Raw genomic sequence first — 15,668 nt, 5'->3', positions numbered from 1 at the left:
CGCGGGCCAGGGTGGCCAAGAAGGGGGTGCTCGCAGGGCGGAGCTGGAGCGTGAAGTCGGGCAGGAGGCGAGAGCAGGTGGCTTTTGTCAAACTTCCTCCCAAAGAGCGACCCGCTGGGTCAAGGTTCAGGGAGGTTTGGGGGGCAGCGGGATTTAAAAGATCAAGGAAAGAGGCAATAAGAAAAGAAAGGAATTAAAAATAATGTTTCGACTATGTGGGGGAGAGGTGGGGAAGAGCTTGTGAGCAACCCGGCTTCCAGTGCACAACTGTGAAGTTTAGGACGGGACCTGGGTACACCGTCGCCAAACAGAGACAAGGTGATGTGGCAGGAAGGTCGAGGGGAGAGCCTCTCTTTGGGGTATTCAGTTCCATCTTAATTGATGACACAGGATAACATTCCCCATGAATAAATTCAACCAAGCAATGCATTGCACGTATTTTGGCATTTTTCAAACTGTGTACAAAATAGATTTGGTTTAATAGCACCATCAGTATTATTATTTTACTGAAGGGCCTCTCAGCGCCTTTAATATGCAAATGGCCCCTGTAAAACTCTCACAGGGAGATGGAGGCCAGGCAGTGTTTTGCAAAGCAATTTCACCAAGGATCCAGATTGGGGGATATCATTAATATCATGGGACATGTGAGTTGTGGGTTTTCTGGGGAACAGGAAACAGTTTGGGAAAGGCTGATATCTCTCTCTGTGGATCCTGAGGGTGGCTATATACACTCAAATGGTAAAGATGATTACTGAGCCACACAATCAAGAAAAACACAATTGTCCATATTATCTTAATAGTAAATACTATTTTAAGAGTTGGTTATCTTTTAGTGAAACACACAATCATACACTGGTTCCCAGATAAAGTCTGAAAGGCCATATGGAAACATCAAAGCAGAGTTTAACTAAAATCAGAGGACAGCTTCAAAAGCAATTAAGTGGGTTGAGACAAATAAATATCAAAAAACAAAGAAATTAGGTACACTAAGTAGTCACTGGAAATAATACTGCAAGTTACAAAAAAAGCTATATGCAATGACATAATAAATTATTCCTAAATAGTATATGAAGAATGTGTTTAAAAAAATAAGGCATAATTGGCAAATCAGAATGGTTGAGTTTTTTAATGACTCTTTTGTTAACTAACTCTATAAACTGATGTAACTTATTTCCTTTCCCAAATATAAGTGGATGGAAAGGCAATATCCTCTCCGAAGTTTTGCTGTAATGATCTAATGTTATATTAATTAATATAGTATTACAGTTGGATATTATACAAATGTCTTACTAAAATATTTTATAAACCTTAAAATGCCAAGGCATATACAGAAGTTGCTACTGTACTATAACTTTGTTAAAATATCGCTATATTATTTTGTTTCAATCCATTCTGCACCATGATTATTTATTGAAAATCTACCCCATGAAGCCTGACAGTCTACCCTGCCTCAGTTCTGCAGGTAAACAGATCTGAAATATGATGAAGTGGTGAGATAATTCAAAAACCACAAGCCAAATCACGACACTGTTTGATGTCTAAGTGATTTATAGAAATATCTGGTACCCCATTCCATTTACTGCTCAACCCTGTCACTAATAATAGCATTTATGTATGTGATTGCTCCAGAATAGACAGAGAAACTAACCCAAATTCCATCAAAAAGAACCTGAGTTTAGCTCTAAACACACAATAGAAATTTGAGTAGAGAACTGATAATTATCCAATTAACCTGATACACCAAAAAGTCTCCAACTAACTACTTTAGCAGAAACAAACAAAAATTGTGAATATTTCCCATGAGGCCCGAGAAATCCAGATCTGCCATAAACAAACATCAGTCTCATCCTAATATTTCCAGGGCAGGTGGCAATGCCTGCCTCTCCGCACCTCTATCATCTTAAACACAAACGATCTGTTTCCATGTCCCTTGTAGGCCAGTTCCGAAAAAGTTTAAAAGTAAGATTTCTCCCAGGAAATAAGATACCCAGCGTGTCCGATGTTTGACAGGATCTGAAGTTAATTAAGGCAACTGGATTTTCTATTCACGGGGAGCCTGCCATTGTCTTTTTTTCCTTTTTTTTTAACTAAAAGATTTTAATAGTTGGCATTACCTACCAAGTAGAACGTTTCCTTTCACATTGCTGCTCCTTTCAAACGCTGCGTGTGCCTACGCCGCCACAAGGGAATTGCAAATCTCATACACTGTCAGAATTTACAGAATTGAGAGCTCCAGACTAGGGCAAGGAGGGGAAAAAAAATACGCTGCGAGGCAAATAAACTCCAAGAGACGCAGAGCGGTTCAGCACCGGGGCCTCTTAAGTCAGCTAATTTTAAGCCTGCATTTTATGCCCAAATGCAAATTTTTAATATGATGTGGTCCAAAGTCAAAAGTACTGTTCACATTTCCAACAGCACAAAGTCAGAGGAATCTCCTAGAACAAAAAAGCTCTTCTCATCAGGGAACGGCACAGGATGCCCCAGCCTCCTTCCCCAAATTAAAACCAAGCCTTGTAAACTGCTGTTCCCAGACAAAGGTTTGCTAAGCACGTGAATGCCAAAGATGCTGGAATACTTGAGAAAGATGCAAATAGTCCCATTAAAGTAAAAATACTTTAATGAAGTGCATGGCTACTAAAATCACCAGCTGCATTAAATAAACCTCATCGGATGCGGCTTGTGAGGGAGCCTGGGGAGCAGGCTGGGACGAAGCAAGGCCTCAAGCCCCACCTATGACTTCTGGATACTCTCGCTCCCCTTCCTATGGAGGAAACCTCACTCCTTGACGTCCCTAGCGCCCCCCTTGAACTCTCCTGAGATTTCGGTGAGGGAACCATCATGAGCCAGCGAGGGAGACATTCCTTTGAGGAGCTACAAAGGACAGGAACCCTATCAGACGCCACAAGGGGCATCCTCGGGGCCCCTTCTGATGGGGTCTCCTTCCAGGCGCTGTCCTGAACCAGGCCAGCTGAACCATAGTCGCAGGCCGCACAGGAAGGGGGTGAGTGACAGTTATTCATATATTCGCACCCACACCCCAGGGGGAAATCTAACCCCAGTAGATTCTTGAGGAACCCGTGAGACAAGAAAACAGCCAACCCTCTGGGTTGGCTTCCCTGCCATTGCCCCTCTCAAAACAGTGACACTGTTAAACAGGGCACCAGGCGTTTTCGGTCCCTTCCCTCCTGTCCGAGCATCCCTGCCTCCTCGCACCCGCATCCCCCTACCAACCAAAGTCTTCACCGCTCACGGATCGACTCCGTCTCGACACGCAGAGAGCCTCGGGAGACACCAAGATAGGAGCCAGTGACTCGCAGTCCCTGGTTAGGAAGGACTCGGGATATTCCAGGCCGTGGGCTGCTGCGCATACATTAACACGTTTAATCCTTACAGAAACCCTAAGGAGGTGGGGACTATTGTTATCACTTTTTATAAGTGAGAAAACTGGAAACAGCAAGAGGCAGAGCCGGGGGGGGGGGGAGTTGGGGAGAACGGCTTCGATCCCACGTTCTTAAGCGCAGAGCCTGACGGCCTCTCTGCCATTAAAGGCTATTTTGGGGAAAGAACATCTGGTTCCAAAGGCAGAAGCAATACTCACATCCCGATACGGGTGCGTGAACAGAAAGATGAACTTGCAGGGCAGAGAAGCGGGTGCTGTTATCCAGGTGAAAGGCTGGTCATCTTGCCCGGATCCCTGCATAAGGCGACGCCACTTAGAAAAGGCTACGGCCCTAAGTGTGGGCCAGAGCCAAGCGACGGAAAGTCAGTGACGCCACTTCTCCACGGAGGCAGGGGCTCAGAGATACTCATTTCCTCCCCCCTTGTTTCTCCTTAAAATGTTACTGCAATTTAGACAAGGCTTGTTTTGCCTGGGGTCCCAGAGGCGGGGTAACATCCAGGCTGAAATTTTCAGTTCCGGAGGGCGCCCCAGGCTCTTCCCAGAGACACCCCTGCCCGATGGTCACATTTACTCTGTTGGATTAAGGTCTGTCGAACTACCGGGGTGGGGGGGTCACACCAGGACAGAAAATGCATATCCATTAGGTAAACTTTTTTTTTTTTTAGCTGAGTCCTCAGTCACTAAAAGAGATAAAAGGCGTGACTCACGTTAAGGCCTCCTTGCTCTACAGAAGAAGAGACAATTAGTAAGGGGCAGTCTTTGGTTTGGGTCTCCTGATAGCGATCGGGGCTATTAAACTCGGGAGGCCTGCATAGGAAACGCAAAGGCTGCCCCCTCTTTCGGATTCCAGTTGCATCCCAAATACATCTGTAGATTCCTGTGCATAGGACATAACCTCAAAGAAGTCCCCCTTCTTTTTTTCAAGATGAGATTCCCTGTTCTTGGCTCGTTCAGAGGCATATATATAGATAGATCTATCTATCTATCTATCTATCTATCTATCTATCTATCTATCTATCTATCTATCTATCTATCATCTATCTATCTATCTATCTATCTATCTATCTATCTATCTATCTATCTATGTCATCTATCTATGTCATCTATCTATCATCTATCTATCTATCTATCTATCTATCTATCTATCTATCTATCTATCATCTATCTATCTATGTCATCTATCTATCTAAAATGTAGCATCTGGATTAGGGCTGAAATCGAAACGATAGAAATTTGAAATAACCAGACAAAATATTTTTCAGGGGGCGCGTTTCTTCCACTGGGGGTAGAGTTACGTCGTCTGAAGCAGAGAGCCCTAATCTATGACACATACGAGTACAAATTAGGTCACTGCAACAGGTGACACGTTTTAATTGAATGTCTTCTGTCTTCAATTCTGACAAAAGGTGAATGGAAATAAATGAGCCTGGCAAGACGGCCCTGAGCCTTACAATACCCAATAGCTCATTATTTTTAAACAGCTATCTATAAACTGATGCTGACAAGCCCTGAACCTTTTATTTCTGCTCAAGATGAGGTGGCTGTGAAGGGGAGAGAAAATAGAGAGAAAGAGGCCCTCGGAACATTACATTAAACATGCAATACCCACGATTATCACTTCTCGATGTAATTAAAGGGAATCTCCTACTCAAAGGGCAGCATTTCTTCTATTTCTTACTTTGCTTGATGTCAGAAGGAATGAGAGAGAGAGAGAGAGAGAGAACATGCTTGGCCTGCATTTGCTAAACAGAGACTGCCTTTTAAAAAGAAGGGAAATAAAAGAATATCTTCCCTCTCCTTCCAGCCTGTTACAAATTCCACAGGCTACTGGGACGCGTGCCTACCTAAACCCGATTTTCTCTCCTTACCATTTAATCCTGGCGACTCTTCCCTTTCTCCTTTGCGAAATGGCCCCCCGTGTGAATAAAGTTATGAATTAGTGGGTGAAGCCCGCATGTCAACATCCCGAAAAGTGATTCCGCTCACTCACAATTACACGTGGCGGCGGCGGCAATGAGTTTAACCCGATAACACGATCCTAAGAGTGCACAGCACCCCACGGGGACGCTCTGTGCACACAGGCGCACGGATATTATTTATGCAAAATCCGATGCCCTGTAAAAATAAATTAAATATGAAATCGACCCATCTGATGTACAAATGGCCCGGTTGAGAGGCGTAGACACTTTGCTTTGTTCCATGGAGAGGAAGACAGTGGAGCCTAATGACCGTCAAAAGCAGACGTGGATTCTAAAATATAGGTTTAAAAATAGAAAGAAAGGATGTGAGCCTGGCTGGTGTGGCTCAGTGGTTGGGAGTTGGCCCATGCACCACGAGGTCGCTGGTTTGATTCCCGGTCAGGGCACATGCCCAGGTTTTGGGTTTGATCCCCAGTAGGGGGTGTGCAGGAGGCAGCTGGTCAATGATTCTCTCTCATCGATGTTCCTCTCTCTCTGAAAATCAATAAAAACATTTTTTTTTTTTTTAAAGAAGGAGGTGATAGAGAAAGGTGGAGCTGAGTCTGGAGGGCCTCTGGTTCAGCATGTGTGACTCTAACTCACTTGGGCAACATAGACGAGCTTATGAAGCTCAAAGAGAAGTTTATGGTGATTTTATGGGGGGAGAATGTTACGTTCTGGACAATCTGTTAGTTAGTCAACAAAAATAACAGAAATGCATTACCAGGCTCAAGTGAAAATTCAGAGAGCCGATGATAAGACACCAAAGCGATGCATGATGTTTAATCATGTTTGGTGATGACGATTTGGTAAAGGTAAGGTTCAAAATAAAGCAAATCTGGTACAAAGAACACATCCAGGTCATGTGGAAAGAGAATCATACCCAACACATAAGATATGTAGGGAGAAAACAAGTTCAAGGATTAAAATATATCGAAAAGGTTTTGGTATATGTTTTAACTGTATATTACTCACTGTGGCACATGCCTGCCACATAATGGGTACTCAGAAATACTAACTGAATAAATAAATAAATAAATTCACAGCATGCTTTATAGCCATGCACCAATCTGGTGTTTCTCATTTTGATTTTTTTTTTTTTTTTGGATACTTCTAAACCTGAAATGTATACACAGAAAGTTATGACCCTCTTGTCAACAATTCTGTGTGTGATGTGTTCCTTAATGTATTAATTTATTCTAACTTCAGAAAGGTATAGAAAACTTGAAGACAACTAAATAGCACAAAGCACTGGGGGAAAAAACACAACAAAAAAAGTTGTTGAAAGGTAGGGGAGCAGAATTTAATCGTTTTCAATATTTATCCTGGACAATATAAGAAGAAACCGCATTTGATTTTTTGGGGGAAAGCCTCAGAGAGATCTTAAGAAAAACGGACTGATGAGAGTTGTATTTAGATACTGAATATTGAGCAGGAAAGACCTTCGGTCCCTATCCTTGGGAAATCTGACAAATGAAGGAAACCATTCTCTCTCCGAGGCATTTTTATTGCTCGCCTGCCTGAGAGCAGATGAATGAGGCTGATCACGTGGTGAGCTCTCTCCCAGCGCCGAGATTCTATGAATGAAATGCTGTACTTAAAATGATGGAATTGACCCATGGACTCCAAGTACAACTGCCTTGGCAGTTGGAAGCATCAACACACTTCATATTTTAAATCAGGGAAGACCAGAGCCAAATGGACGGCACTAATGAACCAGGAGAGCAGAAGGCTTTCTGGCACCGGTCTTCGTGCTCCCCTCCCGGTGACCTTGGCCAAATGCACTTACTTCCTTTTGTTCTTGACTATAATCAAGCACACAGAGTGCCCATGTCTGAAAAATGCTTCTAGCTTATTACTGCATTAGGGAAGGATCCATGTCCATGCCTGTTGCGTGCACATGGCTGTGGAGACTGAAGAATGAAAATAACCCACCAAGCTTCAGATTTGTGGATTTTTTCTTTTCTTTTTTTAACATATCTTTATTGATTTCAGAGAGAGGAAAGGAGAGGGAGAGAGAGAGATAGAAACATCAATGATGAGAGAGTCATTGACCAAGCCCACAACCCGGGCATGTGCCCTGACCAGGAATCGAACCCTGATTGCCTGGATCCTAGGTCGATGCTCAACCACTGAGCCACGCCCAGCCGGGCAGATTCGTGGATATTTTTTTAAAAATATGTCTTTATTGATTTCAGAGAGAGGAAGGGAGGGGGAGAGAGAGAAAGATCAATGAGGAGAGAGAACCATCAACCAGCTGCCTCCTGCATGCCCCCTGCCGGAGATGGAGCTTGCAACCCAGGCAGGTGCCCTGACCGGGACTCGAACCCGGGCCTCCTGGTTCACGGGTCCACGCTCAGCCCCTGAGCCATGCCAGAAGGGCAGGTGTGTGGACATTATACAACAGACAGAGTAGCATCACACAGGGTGGAAAAGTGAGTCTCTAAACAGGCCGCAGACTGTGGGTGGGAAACCAGGTTCCACGGGTGGGTTCTCTGTGAACGTTCATCCCGACGGTTAAAGCACGTCTATCACCTCACTTATGAGCACAAATTTATGGAAAATAACCGAGAGGAAAGCTTTGTTCTTATTAAGAAAACATGAATATGTATGTAATTTTAGCCAGACTAAACGAAACCAAAAATGAATACATAAGAAAGATAAGGACAGTAATTGTCACGGGAGAAGCCTCGTCTCCCTTTTGGCTCTTACGGCAGCATTTATGTTTACAGAGTTTCAAAAACATGAATTCATATTTTTAAATACAATCCCGAAAGAGACAAAAGAAAAGGAATCTGAGCGAAAACCACGATGGAGTAAGGAACGTGCTATTTCCCATTTCACAAGTAGGGAAACGGAGGCAGGTTCAATGGGACAGGGCTCCTGGGGGACGGCAGCACCCTCATGACATTACCACCTTCCTTCTAACCCGGGGACTGTCTGCCTGTCCGCATTATAGGAAAGAAGGACACCTCGACCAGACGGACAACTGCCCCTGGGGCAAGACGGTGCTTTCAGGTTGCTCCAGGGGAATGACAAACAGTCACCGTCCTGGCTCTATCAACGCTCGGAAGCCCGCGGCCCTGTGTCTTCTTTCCCACTGTCGCTCAGCTTCTTAACGAAAATGGACGGTCCTTTATAGTTGTGAATTTTTTCAAAAGAAGTAAAACAAGAATGAACAAAATCAATTATAGTGGTAGGCGCATGCCATCTATTAGAGGCAGGACTTTACAGTTTTAATTAAACGGAAATATAGGCCCATTGTCTTCAAGACATTAAAAAGACAATTCCAGCCCTGAATCTGCCCCCGCCCCGTCCCTGTCTTTTTAAACTGGACCGTCTGACAACCAGGCCGACCGCTGTCTAGAAGATTGGATTCTGATAATGGTGAACTGGAAATCAGGGCCTGGCATTCTAATTATTCCTCTAAAGCTCCTACGAATTGCAGGTCTCCCACTTGGTACACGTTCGCAAAGTTTGAATAGTTACCGAGTTTAAAGTTACTTGATAAAGTGAGCAGATCTGAAATCAGAAGGAACTGTACATAAGTTTACATAAAATACTAGGATTTATTCCATTCGCACCGGCTAAATCTTAAGAGTCGTAGGAATCCTGAAACACAGGGGAAACCTCTCACGGTTGGTAGAAAGGAAGCGCTTAGTGGGTGCACTTTACCTTCAGGAGACAGGGTCAAATCCCCGCTCCTGCACTTCCCCGGTGTGAGACCTTCATCCCTCTGAGCCTCAGATGGCTCATCGTGAAGACTCGAGAGGAGCTATTCCGCGTACTTACGTTTGCATCACAAATGCTGTTCTAGAAATCAACGCAGTTTATTTTTACACGAAACAATCATTTATACCTCCTTGAATACTATTTCACGCTGTAATATCTGAAGAACAGCAAAATGTCCGTATTTATTTGCTCAATGGTTCCATCAGCCCTACTGTGTGTCCAGCCACCCAGTCTAGAGGGAAGACTTTTCACAAGCCATCTCCTCTCATTCCCACCTTTCGGAGTGGTCCTCTGTCCCCAGCCCACCAGCTGACCGGAGCTGTCAGCGCCCTGGGGCCGGCTGATGAGATCTGATGGCTCAGTGCACAATAAAGTCAAGTGGAAAAAAATCACCGGGTGGGTTTGAATCAGGGCTCGACCACTTTCTCGCAGCGCGTCCTCTGCACAATTCGTGAACCCCTTTGAGTATCAGTTCCCGCCTCTCCTGTAGCATGAGAATGAAGAATCACATGAAGAACGTTTTCTAAAGGGCCTCACACTGTACCTGGCACATGGTGGGCCTTCAGTAAACACAGATTCCCTACGGCCTTCAGGTCTCTTCTTCCCGGGAACAAGGAACGTGTAAAGTTCAAATACAAAGAAATTCGTCTCCACTGGGGGAATGTGGGGACTCTGTGTTGGTAGAGAAGATATCTGGAGACCTGGGGCACCTCTGGTGCCTGTGACATCACAAGAGGCAACCCCCTGACCCATCCTGCAGAGAGTGGACTGCGGCAGGGGCGATGCTTCTATAAACTCCCCTCGGAAGAACCTGCCAGGGCCCGTGTGAGAAGTGGGGATCTATCTCCTCTCCTTCTAGGAAAGACAAGAGGGATGCTGGGTTCCAGGCAAATACTTGAAATACACGTCTGAGAAAAGGTATGATTAGAACAAGCCATTACGTGGCACATGAAACCATGCTTAATCCCAGAAAGCATGGCTTTGTGCTCGAGATTGGTATTATCCCCTGGGAAGGCGGACCTGGGGTCTGAAATTCTCCAGTCCTCATGACACGCACCTCTCTTTACTTTAAGAGCCCAGGTTTGCTCAGAAACGGCAGGTGCCGACACATAGAGAAAAAGGAAACTCCGATACGGCCCACTGCTCTAGTCCAACGTGATCCACCGTAAATGGACTTTATTTTCCCACTTGGTGAAATATAGCCAGGGAATTCACTGAGGACAGTGTACGATAAGAACCTGTTTCAATTATTTCAGAGAATTAAATTTCAAATATTAAAAAATACAAAATGCTAGTATCGCATGTCAAAAATGCTTAAGATGTCCATTTCTTAGAAAGGGTGCAGCACAGACTTTATTTCTATTTTGCTTTTAGTACCTTTCCTCTATTTTTGGAAACAAAATATATTTCAAGAGGCCTAATTAGCTGTCTATTCAAGTACGACTCAGTGAAAAAGCTAACGGCGTTCATTCCAGGCAGTTTTCCCCCAACTTGGGATGCTGAATTTCTGCTTCAACTGCCTCAAAGCCCTCAGGATCAAGTGAAGATTTTTTTCTTCAATGCCAGAGGATGAAAGCAATTATACAAAGTACCCAGAACATTTGTTCTCTGCATAATTTGGGTAGACAAACGGTCGAATTTTTTAAATAAAAATCTGCAACAAGTTGGGCGTTTCAGTAGCACAGGGGAGAGACGGGCGTTATCCCGTTTCCTATGTGTTATTTTGACGCACGCTGCCCCAAGGCCAATTCAAAGAGCCATCGGGGATTATCCGCAGCTCCGTTTCCTCTGGAGACACACGCGTGTTCTTAACATCGCTTCTAACCTGGACGAGCCCTTTCCCTGGGGTCAGCGGGCTCACGGCGAAAGTCAGATGAGGAACAACCTGAAACACGACGGCTGCTCGGGCTTCCCCTAAATGCTCCAGCAGCCGTGGCTCTGCCCTGTGTACACCGCATTCCATTACTGCCCAAAGTAATAAAGACTTCTGTCACGGCCGGGGCTTTTCATCTTCAGAGCTCCTCTCTCTTCCCCTGATAAGGCTGCCAGCTCCACTCTCAGTCAATGAGCTCATGTGAGCGCTTTATTTTCGGCGTGTGAAAACAAAACACGGAGCAGGACAGGGCCGCGGCCCAGCGTCGGGGCGGGAGGGGTGGCGCTCCGTCTCCCAAGTCGGGTGACGGTGCCTGAAAGGGACTGAAGCTGACCCGGGGGCCTCTCTCACAATCAGAAAGTGGAAGCTGACCCATTATACCGGCCACTGGCCTCCCTGAGGACCTGGGAGTGGGGGGAGCAAGGGATGGGGAATGGGGAGGGATGGGGGAAAGGGGGGCGGGAGAGAGGAGAACAGCCCAGCGAGCTTTAAACCAATTTCTGTTTGTGAGCATCAAGCATTTGCATTCCCTTTGGCCAACACCACCAGCCAATGTCAATGCCGCGAGTCTATGTGCGCTGAATGCTTCGCGTGCCGGACAGATGGCTAACCCATTACCATGCGGCCAATTCCAAAATAAGTGAGTCTCGGCTCCGGCTTCCACATCCAAACAGTAACTAAATTTAATTTTTTTTTTTTTTTTGCAATCAGCGGCATATGTTTGCATCTGTCCACCATACGACTTGGACTGGATCTGATCTGGCCAGGGCATCCTGAGCACTAAGGCTACACAAGTCCGCGTGTAACTGTATTGAAAATATCACAGGGGAACAGGTTCACTCATTAAGAATATACATTGTTTTTTGAACTCTTGGATATCTACCGCGTTTGTGATCAAGGTAAGAGCAACTGACCATCTAGAGCAGGAGCAGGGAAGGTCCGGCCAGCGAAATCATTTGGTCTGGCCCTGCCAAGGCCACCGCAGGCGGGACGCGAACTTCAATAAATCCAGGAGCTTTTTTCATAGCTAATTTTTAACTTGATAATTTTGTACGGCCCGCGAATGATATCGTAAATATCCAAATGGCCCTTGGCAGAAAGAAGGTTCCCCACCCCTGATCTAGACGATCTCTGTGGCATTTCTAAATTGTTTAAACTTGTCCCATTCAATAAAAATAACAACAGCAGCCGCCACAGCAAGTGGAACACACATTTAATTTTCTATTACATCTAAAAGGGATCGGTCTTATCTTTGGCCTCATATACTCACCCAATTCGATTTATTCAAATATGTATAAAGTCCTTATACGTATTTTTAAAAAAATCAATAAAAACATTTTTAAAATTATATGAAAGCTGGTACAGCAGGTCCTCAGATAACACTGTTTCATTGGCCATCCTTCGGCTGTATCATTGATGAGGTGCCCTAGGAACTTAACTCTTGTTTATATCAATGAGCCTGGGGTAAAATCGGTTTTGTTATACGTCACTTCCCTTAAAGGCACAGTACCTACGGACGACACCAAGCGAGGACTTAACCGTACATGGCTTTCAAAGAAAACAGGATAAAAGCACATTAGAAAGTACAGGCCTTTAACACCTCGCAGGAAGAAGCAGAACTTTACACCAAGTCCCTTCCGCATAATTTCTCAAAACTTGGCTATGTACCATTTCCACTATAATTAATGGGGTGTTTATAATGCTTAATGTTGAAAATCCTCCGATCTAACTAATTTTTAAAATAAATTATTCCCTTTAACAAGGAGAAGAAATCCTTTCCGTTTTGGCACAAGTGCTGCCCTTCCCCGAGCGTTCCCCGCTCCCCGCTATTATCCCGTCCTCACAAAGAGCCCACTTAATAATGCTCACTCTAACAACCTCATTTATTTTCCAGAAAATTAACTCAGTTTCAACCCTGATTAATGATTTCATCTAAATGAATCAAATTAAAAATTGAAAATTATATTTCAAAAGCCCGAGCAAAGAAAGTTGACCGTTTCCCAGTTAACAAATGATCCTTTCAAATATTAAAAGATGACCACGGAGAGCGCGTGATGGTAATAAAATCAGGCGCGGGCCCCGCCGCTGCTCTGGGGGTTCTCGGAGGAGGTGAATGAGAGAAAGAAAAACAGGAGAGAGAAGGGAGAGAGAAAAGGTACCCTGTGCATTTTTTAAACGCTCAGCTCCCTGGGGGATGCCACACGGACCGCTCCTTACGCTGTGCTAGGAAGGAGCGAACCAAAGTAATAGCATCCCCGTTAATTAACGCAGGTCGGGCTGGAGATGCCTCAGAAGAGGGGGGATTAGGAAGTTTCTCTCTATTTCTCTCTCTATTTCTCTCTCTCTCTGTCTCACACACACAGGCCTCTGCTAACAAAACCTAACCCGCGATGTCTTCTCCACCCGGCGGAAACAGTCCCAACAAAAAGCAAGCGACTCCTGACAGAGGAACTTCTTGCCTGACGTTGCATTTTTAACCATCCCCGTGTGCTCAGGGCTCACAGGGGAGGGAGGGGAGAACGGGCGGAGCAGGGGGGGTTTTTAGGGCAGCGAGAACCCTCCTGGGTGATCCTCTAAGGGCGGATCCGTGTCACAATCCATTTGTTCAAACCCACGAGACCCCAAGAGCGAACCCCCATGTAAACGGTGAACTTGGGGTGACAGCGACGTGTCAGGGCAGGGTGGACTGAAACACATGCACCGCTCCCGCGGGGGCTGCTGAGAGCGGGGGAGGCTGGGCATGTGGCAGGTCCACGGGGGCTGTTTTCCATTGGGTTTCACTGTGAATCTAGAACTGCCTTAAAAACACCTATTCAAAAAGACAGAATCCTCCCTTCGAAATTCCCCTTTTGCGATCCCTAAGCCCTGCATTTATCCCAAGTCCTGTGACAAAACTTTAGAAAAGCATGGTGTCCTTTTCAGCCAGGTTCCCCCATTTAATTCGGGTTTTTGACCCCGTGTCCACTAAGGGCAGCTAAGGCGGTGTAACTGGCCTGAGAGCGGGGCTGGGAACACGCGCCGGAGGCCCTCCGGCTGTATGCGGGCTGCGTCCTGCTTCCCTGGCAGACCCGTTCGCCCCAGCTCTGCCTCCCGCGCGGGGCTGAAGGTGAACTAGCATCTCGCCTGGCGAGCGGAAAAGGCTGCCCGGCGCTCCTGCCCGGCCTCTGCTGGGACTCGGCTCGCGCGGGCGGCAGAGCCTTGCAGAGGCCTCGCAGCCTGCAGCTGCGCTGTGTGTGTGTGTGCAGGGGGGTGCCAGGCTCAGAGCGCCCGCTCCAGCCCCGGCCACCCACAGGCTGCCCACCAGCCCCAGATGGGCGCCCGGCCAGGGGATCTGCTCACAGGGAGATGGGCAGCTGCGGGGGAGGGGACGCCCTGTGACGGGAAGCTGGCCCGCAGCCAGGGTACCCGGGGCCTCCCCGGGGCTCCCCTCCAAGCCGATTTCCAGGGGCTGATGTGCTCATTAAAACCAACGTCAGAGGGAAAGCAGGCGCAGCTCATGCGCCCCGGTGAAGGAAGGGGGGCTCCCCAAACCTAGACGCTAACCGTGAGGAAGGCACGTGAGCGCCGTGGGGACCAAGGGGGTGTGATTGGGAATGTTTCCTACACAGAATGAATTCTCAGGAGTTGCTGGGGCTCTGACAGAGAAACAGGACTTCAAGGGGCACGAGCAAGGGTGCCCCTGATTCAGGGAGGAAAGAGGCATGTTTAGGATTTATGTTTAGTGCGAGTTACTACTCCTGGGACCCTTCTCCCCAGTGGCCTGTGTCCATGCTTCTTGCCATAGCTGTTGTGCCCACAGCTCCTTTGCCCACAGGTCGGATTATTTCATTAATCACCACACAGGAGGCAGGTACTATTCCCGACAATTTACAAGAGGAAACAAAGACACAGGAAAAGCGACGCGAATGAAGCCCCCCCAAAGGTACCATGTTCTATGGCTCCTTAATTATTATTAATTGGCCGAAGTTTCCACAGCATACTTCATAAAACTCTACAGTCTCTTAAAAACTGCGGCCCATTCAAAGCCCTTAAGACTGAAACGGGCCACTGGGAACATTATTCAGATGCCGCCATTCAAATGGATGAATGACTGGTCTAAGGTCACGCGGCTAGTCAACAAGCATACGATATAAATATGTGAAAACGCCTGAAAAAAAATCCCAGTCTTTCTGTGCTCTGCGCAGATTCCTGGTTCCCTCAAACAGCGACTGTTCACCTCACACTTAGGGCTCTGATCCGTCTCAGCAGGGCGGGGCTGGCCTGCACGGGCCTTTGACATCTGCGGGGGATGTCTAATGACTTGTGGGGACACCGACGAGGACCCGGCTCTGCTACGGAAGATTCCTCTCCCAATAAGTTACATTTACCCGAGGACGGTAAACGCTCGCGGACCCCAGCTTGTCGTCGGCTTGACAACACTCTGGGGCTTTGATATAAAATAAGCCTTTTGATATAAAATAAAATGTTGCTGATGAAAGCAAATATTCTTCAATACCAAATATAATCTACTTCTTGGCACTTTTCAAACAATAAGGCGGAAATTTAAAAAAAAACCTCAGAACCAGGGCGAGATAATAGCAGGTGCTAATAAAATGTTTCCATGCCCGGCCAGAGCGGCTCAGTTGTTTCTCACATCGTTGTTTCTCTCTTTCTCTCTCTCTCTCCCCCCGGTTCAGGTCTAAAAAATAATTTTTTTCCCCCTTGA

General features: G+C 46.3%; 1 protein-coding gene across 2 annotated transcripts in view; it reads right to left on the bottom strand.

The window, feature by feature from the left end:
• The window catches only part of ESRRG (estrogen related receptor gamma), a 362,114-nt gene that overhangs the window by 46,236 nt on the left and 300,210 nt on the right, over positions 1-15,668 (bottom strand). The window lies entirely within an intron of this gene.

This window comes from Miniopterus natalensis, chromosome 21 (genome assembly GCF_054644295.1).
Source record: "Miniopterus natalensis isolate mMinNat1 chromosome 21, mMinNat1.hap1, whole genome shotgun sequence".
Classification (NCBI taxonomy): domain Eukaryota; kingdom Metazoa; phylum Chordata; class Mammalia; order Chiroptera; family Miniopteridae; genus Miniopterus; species Miniopterus natalensis.
This window is presented reverse-complemented; position numbering and strand designations above follow the sequence as displayed.